Below are 12096 nucleotides of genomic sequence, written 5' to 3' on the forward strand. Positions count from 1 at the left end.
ACTTTCCTATCCAACTATGTGTAGAAAAAAAACAAATTGCACACAATTTCTAAGTACATATCTCAGATATCATAAAAAGCCAAGAAATTGTTGTCTTCTTATTCCAAAATTGTTAAACATATGGACCCGATCATCAAATAATTCGATTGCAAAAATTTTAAATTTAGCTTGGAGGAAGAATCAAAAACTATATCGAAAGTTTCCGTTGTTTTAAAAATACCAAAATATCTGTGTGCTCCAAGTTCCGGTTAATGTCCGCTGAGCAATAAAAAGTCTTTCTATAGACATACAATCATTGGAAATCTTATAACAAAACATTCAAATGTTAAGAGTTTAAAAAGAATGTGGCAATCTTTTTAAAATTGTACCAAATCTTATAGATACCCTTATGTGGTTATGTTGCACATAACCAATATGACAAAGAACTTTGCACAGAGCTTTTGAAATCAAACCTATATAGACTGCCCATGTTCGCATAAATGTCCCATATGCATCATTTATGTGTTATTGGTGCAGGGTGGTTTAAAATCGTTTGCTCTTTTAGAAACCCCTAACATATTTAGTACATTGTTCTAGAAATCTGGAGAAAACCCATATTTTTCGCGAAAACTAAACACGTTGCCTTATGTGTGGGACAAACTTACCTTGCGTTTTTCTCAGCTTGCTGTTTTTGCATATGGGACATTTATGCTTTCATGGGCAGTAAAATTTTAATGATTTAATGAGTCCAAGCATATTACAGACAAAATATGGTTTTCTAGTTGATGCCATTTTTTGTCAAAATGTCATGCATCAAAATCCACTTACTTAAATACCTGTCTTGAAACTTATAAGTTCTTCAAAACCCCCCTAACAAAGCATCCCTGAGGGCATCGACCTTTACAGACTGTGGCCAATATCCAAAACAGCCAAAAATAAACTTTTTGAAGGTCAAAAAATAACTTATAAATTCTTCAAAATACGTGACTGTTCTGTAATATAAACGGGCACCTTCCTCGCGCAATTATGAAAACCGCAGTTAAAAAATAAATAAAATGAGCTAAAATAAACAGAAGTAAAAGATTTTTTGCTGTATAAGTACAATTTATCATCATTTTTTTTTTCCTTTTCCGTTCACTATACCACAATCAAACATTAATATTCAGTGTTTCTTCCTGATATCGTACTTTTTGAACTTAAACTCTAAACTTTTGATACACGCGCTGATCTCCCGCTCTACTTTCATCGCCGTGGTCGTAAAATAGTTTCCGCCTTCTTTGATCTGCTTCGGAGTCCGGTGACCATCACCTGGCGTACCCAAACTTAGCCTTGACGACTCCGCCCTCCTCGCTCGTTTGGGTGTACTACACACTTCCGGATCCCTATTAACCGGTTCGTCAACCCCTTCGGTATCATACGCGGAACCGACGCCGGAATCCGGGCTGAAACTTCGCCGATCGATGCTGATGCGACTCTCGAGTGAACACCGTTCCGGGGTCCTGTCCATCACCAGAGACGTCTGCCCTGCGATGATCTCCACGCAAAGCCGGTTAAAGTCGTCTTCCGGCCGGTCGCAGTACTTTTCCCGCAGCCGAACGACGTCGTCGAGGGTTGATTGAACATCTGCCTTAAGATCGGTGCACAGATCGATGGCACGGTCGAGCAGTTTAATTTCGTACTTTTTCTGGAATCGGTGCAGTAGCTTCTCCATGGCTGTGATATTCGGTAGGGAATAATCAGCGGTAGTCGGAGACGAGGCTTTTATACAAACTATTAGTACCTGTTAGGGATTCTTTACATCATTTTTTGCATACCTGTTGAGAAGTTTCAACACCATTAGAAGTATGATAGTGAAATTAAGAAAATGCAAATTGCGCGGAAAACTGTTATGAGATCCAAATAATTATAATTAAATTTTGGTTATGAACATGTAGTCAAATTTTGATGAATTTGGATTATGAAATTTAGAGTACTTTGTATACAATATGTGTCGTAGATTTCCTAAGTAGATAGAACCTTGTGGCAAATACGCCGAACAACTCCAAACATTACCGAAAAATACATTTAATTAAAAAAACACTGGGCTTTGCATAAGGATACTTTTAAAGCAAAAATGCAGTTTGGGGTATAAATAACTGAATGTTATGGTTTATTTTATATCTCTTATTTTAACCCTGATTTTGAAATCATGTTAAGGCCAAAAGATGACTTACTACAACATTTTTCCAAAGTACTAACAAATTCTGTACAGTCGGATTGACTCAACAGTTAATAGGTAGTGGTAGGTAATAGGTAACATGATTTGAGGGAATTTCAACATCGTTTACTTACCTTAATTTCAAGTTGTGCTCAGTAACTTGACGTTCAGTTGAACTGTATTGCGTTATGTAAACAAATACTTGTGTTTGTATGTTTGTATCCGTGACAAAATGAAAGACAACTACTCGACTACAGTCCAACCTCGGTTATCCGAAGGCCTTGGCAAAATTTCACTTCGGATAATCGAAACTTTGGATAGTGATTGTTGAGCTCTAGTTTGACCCCTAAACTACGCTAAAGTGATTTGAAATTTTCAAATTCAAGATGGCGGTCAAAAGGCGGTGATGAAATATTGAAAAAAATGCATTTTTTTTAACGGGCAATCAACCATTCAAATTTGACTAAAATGGGGTTGCAGAACTCTAATTTGATGTTGCTAGTTTAAAAAAAGGAAAAATACGAAATCTAATTTTTTGTTCGTGATTCGATTATCCGAATTCCTATAAAAACCTTCGGATAATCGAACTTCGGATTATCGAGGTTTCGGATAATCGAGTCTGGACTGTTTATCTTCTTGATTATTTTTCGATATTATTTCTTGTGGTTTAATATTACTTTTAAAATAATGTACCTTAAATTTAGTTGAAAATGCTGCATTACAGCGATATAGCTGTAAATTTACACACTTTTGAGATTAGTATTTTTTTTACATCAAAGATTAACCCATTCATAGATGTAATATTTTCATGTTTTCTAACTGTGCATGAACCAGTTTTTCGATCAAAAAATTAAAAATTGGAAAATTGAAATCATGAAGGTTGCTTCAACTACCCATGTGTAAATTTTGAAGGTGTTAAATTGAGTGGTTGAATAGTACATTATTAGAACTTGTTACTTTATGGACATTTATTCTAAATTGATTGGTTTTTTTTATTTTTCAAGAGATCATTTTCAGCAACTCTTGTTTTACGAAAAACTTTTCTTGTCTAGTTTTATACTTTTCTTGATTTATTGACAGTTTTTTTGAATGTATTTATCATGTTTTGGTTTTAAATTGTAGTTTCAGGCCTATTCAACAAACATCATACTTCCAACCATCCTTCCTTCTTCTGTTTATTTGTTGTTTTTCATAATTTTGTAGTCACTTTTTCTTAGTGTTCTTCACATTTTCTGAAATAAACTTATAATCTTTTTGGTCGAAACAAAGTGTGAAGAACAATCTGAGACAAAACAAAAACTACCTCATTTTTTTATTATTTTGATATTAAAAGTACACAGTAAAAAATTGTGTAAATTTGGAAGGTGTAATTTTGGAAGGTTGAATATTACCTCTTTTATGATATAATTTTACGTCAATTTAGACTGAAAAAGCGACATTACAATAGAAAAGTGGTAAAATTACACATTTTCAGAGGTAAAATTACACATTTTTTCTGACACAAAAGATGTACCCCTTTCCAGATTTTTCTGAAAATTTTGAGTTTTTCGTGTTTTTGCTCTTCAGTTAAAAAAATCTGGCCCTTCCGCGTTTTGTAAACGAAACTATTGGCACTACGCCCCCCGGGGCATGGCCTTCCTCTAACGTGGGATTTCTGCTCCAGCGCCTCTCCAGCGAAACCGGGACCGACGTTTTACTTCACCATCCGATAGAAGCTCAGTGGATAAGGCGGGAATCGAACCCGCGTCTCATAGCATCATCGGGATCGGCAGCCGAAGCCGCTACCCCTGCGCCACGAGACCCGCGTTTTGTAACCCGTTCGTTGAATTGTATAATTCGGTTTTCGGAAAGTGATGGTTCCTGTTCTGGAATTCCGGATTTGTTCCTGAATCAAGACTCCGTTGTACTGGAGATGCTTGGATTTGACGAAATTGTGGTTCCAGTTCGAGATGATCTTCGGAAGATCAAGATTCCCTGCCCCCTCCTTACCTCAGCTCTGTGGATTGTTGGAATTTCATTGGCACCATCAGAAGAAAAGTCGAGAAAGGGTTCAAATCTCCTACTTTTCTCCCTGGAATTAAAAATTGGAACTGAATGGATTGAACCTTCCCGGTGAGTTTTTTTCTCATGTTATTTTATTTTGCTCAGGAACATGTTGCTAAAATTTTAATTGAAAAAATGCACTGATCCTTAAGTGAACTAAATTAATGTTAATGAATGAAAATTCAACTTAATTCAACGAAAGTAATTCATAAATTCAATATTTGTTCTGTTTGTTGAATATTGTTAGTTAAAATGATTAATTTTCAAATTCAAATTACACTAATTAGGCGTCATCCATAAAGTATGTCACGCAAAAATTGACCTAAAACTTTGTCACACAAAGTTGAACCCCCCCTCAAAAAGTACGTCGCATTTTGCCAGCCCCCCCCCCCTTGTTTTCGATGGGATTTTTTATAGTTTTTTTTTTATCTTTAAACTCTCATATTTTTTATATTTTCGCCAATTTTAATATGAAAAAAAATAAATAATCTAATCATTTATTTTTTAGAATAAACATTACGAAACAAAAAACAGTTTTGTATCTTTTAAAAATTAGAAGACCTGGTATAACATTCAAGTTTTAAAAAATCTTGAAAACTGTTTTTCACCGCTTTGTATCTAATAAGTTTAAACCATTTATAGCAGTTTTCTTATGAACACCCTGCTTTCAAAGCATTTATTTTTATCAAGCAAGAATTTGTAAAATATTGAAGTTCCAGCTGAAAAAAAAATGTGACTATATAATAAATTATAATGTGATACCGGCATCAGGGGTGACATTGGGTCTGGGGGTGAGTTTGGGTCATACAAAAATGCAGAAATTTGTATGACCCAATCACACCACCCAGACTTAATGTCACCCCTGATGACGGTACTTCTAAATAATAGTAAGCAAACAATTTTAGAAACGAGGATTTAATTTAATTGTGTACATTTCGAATTAATATTATGCAATCATAAAAAACAACCAAGCGTGACGTCACAGTTTCGCAAACCCCCCCTCCCCCCTAGGAGCGTACGTACTTTATGGATGACGCCTTACAGAAAAATATGATTGTTTTGAATATTTCATATATTCTATAGATTTTCTAAGTAAAAAAATGACGTTTACACAATTAAAAAGGTTTAAGAATATTAGTGACGGTAAAGAAAATCATGATTACTTCGATTAGGTCTTTATATTTTTGTTTAATATTCAATACAATTAAAAATGCACAGAGTAATTAATTCAGAAACTGTATTCTGCTTGATGAATTCGGCCGTGAAGTGGAAGTATCTCAAGCTAAGAAGAATTCGAGATGGAGCTCACTCCGGAAGAAATCAAGGCCAGGTGGCTGCGGATGCTGGAAACCTGTTCAACGGTGACGGCGGCAAAGATGCCAAGGAAGCGGTGGTTTACAACGTAGTTTACGGAGCGGTTTGGATGATCCCAGAATTTGGTGAGAGCGTTTTAGTTTTGTCCTTATTATTGTACTGCATTTCAATTTTAATTATATTTAACAACCAATGCCTACTACTTTATTCGTCGGTGAAGTATCCCTTCAATCCCTTTCCCCTTCCAAATCCGGATATCTTGGAGGTCGTCTAAGTTCTTAGGCATCTCTATAGGGTATCCAATCATCACATCCCTCCCCCAATTCCCCGTTGATCGTGAGGAGTCGACCAAAAGGACAAATGAGTGGTAATGTGTCATTCGGCACATTCCTGACGCATTTATTTTCCTTATCGGCGCCAACCTAGCTATTGCGAGCTGTATGCTCGGCTAGAGTACGGTCAACTAAGCTAAGCTAAGCTAAAAGATGTACCCCTTTCCAGTTGTAATATTACCATGATTTTTTTTTCTGTGTAGGAAAAGTTAGCTTAAAACACGGCGATAGATTTAAACATTGGCAAAGATACATAAAACAAGTTGAATTAAAAAAAAAAACGAACATTTTCTAAAAAAAAACTCAGAGTTTTCCATTTCAATGCTTTTTGATGATTTCATATTGGTTCAAAAATTGATGTTTGTCTAAACATTAAAGCCCGTATAGAGGCGTGTTTGTGTCTTAGAAAGTTTATGTTTATTACATTGAACTCATTGTTTGCAATTTAACTATTTCATTTATTCACACTGCTTCAGGATCAAATTAAGTACCAAAAAAAAAACACTCTGTTGGTTGTCCCCGAGAGCCCTGCCCTAACCAAGATTCGCGAGGATGTAATGCAAATTTGCACCACAGTGAAGAGCTATACTCGAATGAAAAAAAGAGAAAAAAATGCTTGCTCGGTCTGCCTTCCTCTATTCATAAGATAGTTGACCCAATTTTTGTACTTTTTACTTTTTTGTTATTGTACATGTGACGAACAAACAATATCAGCGATAGACGAGTCCAAAATTGGTACAACATGACGAAAATAGGCACATCTACTCCCAAAAGTTTCCGTCTCGCATATTTACGACGGAATTATTCAACGTCAGCCAGAGCCGAGCAGTACAGTGCAGCATGTGTTGGTAGTGGTAGTGGAAATGAATGTGTTTAAGTATATATGAAATGTGAAAATAATTGCATTGAATTCAATTAAAAGCAACATGGTGGCTGGTGGTCCACGCGGACCGGAAGTGTTCCGGAGGGCGGGGACGAGAAGTGGGTTGTGTTCACGATGGTCGACCAGGACAGGACCAAGGTTCTGCTGGTGGTGATGGTTTTATTGCACTGGACCAGGAATTAACCGCGCATTGGAATGTCGGAAATAGAGTCAGCTCTTCGCCGTTTTGTGCTTTGCTCTTTGGTTTGATTGTTAGGTTGGGTGGTTTTTGAAGTTCATGGGGAAATTTATGATTGAGTTGATAAACTAGGGGATTAATTGGAAAGTTAAGTGCTCAATACTAATTGAATCATCAACCATACTAAAAAATAGCAAAAACAAACAATTGAAAAAATATAAACTCATACTTCAAAACTTCAAACCGCAAAACTATCAATAGCGCAACTTCAATCATAACAGAATAATCCAATCGCACTCAAACACGTGCTCATCTGGAGTGGATTACACACCCAGTGAACAACAAACCACAACTTTTGCGGTGTGTTGGGGTGCAATTGAGCTTGACGTACCGCATCAAAACTTGGTTTGCGATTTGAGGTGGGAAAAGTGCTACCGATCCACCCCCTTAAACTGGAAATTTAGAGTGCAATAACCAGTCATGTTATGTTTGATCTATCGTCTAATATTGAAGATTTACCGTTTTCTGAATATTATCATTTTCTTATTAAATACTTAGCTTATTGCAAATTTTTGAATCCGTAAAAAGAATATTTGCTGATTCTGACATTTGTTTAACCAGGGGAGTGTGGGTTAGTTATGATCCTTTTTAGGAAATTGCTCTACCACAGATATTTTAAAGAAAATGTGGAGATTGGTTTTGGAGATAATATTCGGTAATTAAAAAATGTCAATGAACTCTAATAAAAACCTGAAAACAAAATTTCTAGCGTAAAATCTAAGGGTCTACAAATTACCCTACAAGATTGAATTGAGAACAAGATTTGGTGAGAATAAGTTCTATCTTTACACTTGTTTTTAAGTACTATATAATTAATTTACTTAGTTTCTTACGGACTGCAATTTAAGGGAATTTTTAAAATAAGATTTTGGAAAAAAATTCTTTAATCATCGAAAATTGTTCAATGGATGAAGAATAATAATTCAATGAAACAAATAACTGAAATTATTTTAAAACTTAGATTTTGAGTTACAAATAAATTATTTTGGTTTACCTAATTCAGCAGATCTTTTTGCTTGGTAGCCCTTTTTTTTGTACTTTAGTCGCTGGTATTTCTTACTTTTTTACGTTCCAGCATTAAAATAGTTTTTCATAAAAAAAACTTGAGATTTGACCAAAAATTGCGAAAAATTAAACTGGGGTAAATAGTCTAAATGTCCATGAACTTTTCGAATCCATTTTTTTCAAAAGAGCTTTAAAAGCAAGTTATAAATTGATATTTTCATATTCCTTCTGACAATGTGGTCACTGTGTTTTTTTTTTATTGGTCGACCACATTCTCTGGTTATGGACCTACAAAATTACAGATTAAAAGTCATCTTTACAAATGCGTTTAAAGTTTATTTCCTTCTAAATTATACGAAAGAAAACAATATTTAAGTACTATTTAGACAAAGATTTTTAATAAAATTTATCAATTTGCCATCAACACCAATTTTTGAGCATGAATACCAATAACTCGTTTAAAAACGATTTTTTTAAATGTAAATAGGTATGTTTGAAGTATATTAGCATTTTTTAAACTGAATTTCTATTGCATTGACATTACCTCTTTCAATTTTTCTAAATTGCCAACTGGAATTAAAGTGAAAACTTACGATAAATAGTGCATAACGAACGATTTGTTATTAACATCGCTATGAAGTTTTAAAATAGATGTCATATGAAACAATCAAAAACACATTTCTAAATATTTCCAAAACCTTCTATGATGTAAGATCTTAAATTGCTATTTAAAAGTACTTGTGATATTTTGATAAAATGCACCATTTTCGAGTTATATTTTTCCAAATAATATTTTCATTTCTTAAAAACTGAATTTCAAGCCTAATTTCAAAATAATTAGGAAAAAAAATGCTTTATACATCATTACAAATAATATCAATAAATTTGTTGAAAAAATACCAAAATTTGTAAAAAATATTAAAAAGTCTTTATTCGATTAAAAAAACAAAAGTTTCAACAGTTCTTCAAGATAGTTACAGCATAGCAGATTGGACAGCGGCAAGATAAAGTTCTCTTTAAAACATCTTCAGGAATTTAGAAAAGAGTTTCAAAACTGCTATGCTGTAGATCTCTTGAAACTTTTTGTTATATGGGTTATGCTTTTTATTCTGATTAGTATACAATTGATTTTACAATTTTTTCAATAAAAATGTCAATTTAAGTGAATATATTTTCCGGGAATTTACGGGAATTTATGAAAATGTTTACTGCTCTATCCGACCTCTAGTCCCCAAAATTTAACATTTGTAATATGATTTAATTTTTGAATATGATTGAAAAAATCATAGACAAGCATTATAAATTGTAATATGAATAGTTTACAATAGATTTCACAAGTTTTTCAATGAATATTTCAATTTTAGACAATATTTTTTAAGTCTCCTTTTTTGGAATGTTTTGTAGGGATGGTGAGTAAACCCTAAAAAATCAAAAATTTAAATAGCATGTAAAGTTATAAATCATTATTTTCAATGCAAATTTTAAATATTTTGAAAGAAATCTCAATACTTTTATTACGAACAAATGAAATGTGAATTGACTTTTCACCTAGACAAACAGCTCAAACATTTACCCTAGACCAATTTTAACAAAAACAGCGAAAGTGAAACCGATTTTCACCTTTTACTCTGGTGTAAACGCAAGACTTTACCCATGTACACATGGGTGAAGGGACACACACACACGGTAAACACACCCTTTTTGACAGAGTTTGGCAGTTTGGCTGTTTGGGTGGAGGAGGTGTGTCGATGGTGATTGGTTGATGTTTGCAAATTGATGCATCGTACACACACCTACACGTACAGGTTAATTGCGGTCTGTTTGCACTGCCAATTGATACGGTCGATAAAGTTTTACTGGTGAAACGTGAATTGCGAGGGAAATTTGTTGCAACAAAAAATTGTTTGTAGGATACTTGAGAGTGGCAATTTGTGGAGGGTTCTTGAAGTGTAATAATTGCTTCGGTTTTATTTAGGTTTTTATTGATATCAAATTTGAAGGTTTTCTTGAATTAAAGTGTGCTCATATATTATAAATTGACTTGATGAAAATTAAATCCATAATTTGCTCAATTATTTTTTCAATAAAACTTGAATAAAATCCGAAAGCTGTCATTTTCATTCAACACAATCACACAGAACAACACTACGGAATCACAATCCTTCCCCGGTGAGTTTAATGCTCCCCCAAGTGTTAGTGAGATTGCATTGTTTGCGCACGGTGAAAAGCAGCTTTTCAGCTCGTGCTTGCATGCAGGAGCAACACAATAAAATGCAAAAAACACAATGCAAATTCACGCGCATAAATCCCACAATCAGCATAATGGAAAATATGAATTTGTTTTGTTTGTGTGTGTGTGTGCTTTTTTCTTGCATTGTTTTTTAAACATTTCAGCACAATCATGGGAGAGGGGAGAATTTTCCATGTTTAGTCTTCTTCTACAACTATGTGTGTGTAAATTACACGGCTATATGGCACCAGGCACTGTTTGGATAATTAATTCTCAGAATAAAGCACTGATGACACTGTTGACGAGCAAGTGTCAACAAGACGCCACTTGAATGCCATCAAGCTTCGTTTTTCCGGAAAAGTAAATCTGTCACTGGCAACTATCGCAGCTTATGCATGTTTATGATATGTAAATTGATGCTACTATGTGTGGCGTAGAATTTGTTTCGATTTTTTGCTCAACTTTCGAAGAATGAATATTATGTTGTCCTTGGTATGGTGTTGTTTCATGGTGTTTACTTAGTAGCTGCAAACTAAGTAATGGTGTCAAATTATGTCCTTGTTTTAAGGTCACAGCATGACGGAACAAAATATTTCCAATCGAGATGAGAGATTTATATATAAATAGTTGTGTTTCTGTTTTCTAGAGCATTTTTTTTTTCAAGAAAAAATAGTCATCGCTTTTTTCAAATGTGTCTCATATGAAACTTTCTCAGTTCTTCAATGCTTCTAAGAGTGAAATGTATCATCGAGAAATTTCTGAGATATCTATTTTGTAAGTTTTTTGTTCAAAATTCCATTATTATTTAATGGAAACTTTCTATAGAGTGCTGGAAACCTGTCAATTAATGTGTTTTAATGTGTCATTTACTCTTAAAAATATGCAAAATGGGTAATTCTCTACCAACTCACCCGAAATCGGGAAAAGTTGCCCCGAACCCTCTTCGATTTGCGTGAAACTTTGTCCTAAGGGGTAACTTTTGTCCCTGATCACGAATCCGAGGTCCATTTTTTGATATCTCGTGACGGAGGGGCGGTACGACCCCTTCCATTTTTGAACATGCAAAAAAAGAGGTGTTTTTCAATAATTTGCAGCCTGAAACGGTGATGAGATAGAAATTTGGTGTCAAAGGGACTTTTATGTAAAATTAGACGCCCGATTTGATGGCGTACTCAGAATTCCGAAGAAAACGTATTTTTCATCGAAAAATCCACTAATTTTTTTTTAATTCTCCCATTTTCCGTTACTTGACTGTAAAAAAATTGGAACATGTCATTTTATGGGAAATTTAATGTACTTTTCGAATCTACATTGACCCAGAAGGGTAATTTTTTCATTTAGAACAAAATTTTTCATTTTAAAATTTCGTGTTTTTTTCTAACTTTGCAGGGTTTTTTAAGAGTGTAACAATGTTCTACAAAGTTGTAGAGCAGACAATTACAAAAAAATTATGTATATACATAAGGGGTTTGCTTATAAACATCACGAGTTATCGCGATTTTACGAAAAAAAGTTTCGAAAAAGTTACTTTTTGTGTTTCTCTTTGTTTCGTCGTCCGTGTCTGTCGCGGGTGACCATGAACGGCCATGATCGATGACGACCAACTTTTTCAAAACTTTTTTTCGTAAAATCGCGATAACTCGTGAACATTGTTACACTCTAAAAAAAAAACCCCTGCAAAGTAAGAAAAAACACGAAATTTTAAAATGAAAAATTTTGTTCTAAATGAAAAAATGACCCTTCTGGTCAATGTAAATTCGAAAAGAACATTAAATTTCCCATAAAATGACATGTTCCAAAAAATTTTACAGTCGGGTAACGGAAAATGAGAGAATTTTTAAAACTTTTTTAGTGTTTTTTTCGATGAAAAATACG

General features: G+C 34.0%; 1 protein-coding gene across 1 annotated transcript in view; it reads left to right on the plus strand.

The window, feature by feature from the left end:
* LOC120421874 (opioid-binding protein/cell adhesion molecule-like) overlaps positions 1-12096 on the plus strand; it is a 483066-nt gene that overhangs the window by 367899 nt on the left and 103071 nt on the right. The gene's annotated exons all lie outside the window — the stretch shown is intronic.

Source organism: Culex pipiens, chromosome 2 (genome assembly GCF_016801865.2).
Source record: "Culex pipiens pallens isolate TS chromosome 2, TS_CPP_V2, whole genome shotgun sequence".
In the NCBI taxonomy this organism is placed as follows: Eukaryota; Metazoa; Arthropoda; class Insecta; order Diptera; family Culicidae; genus Culex; species Culex pipiens.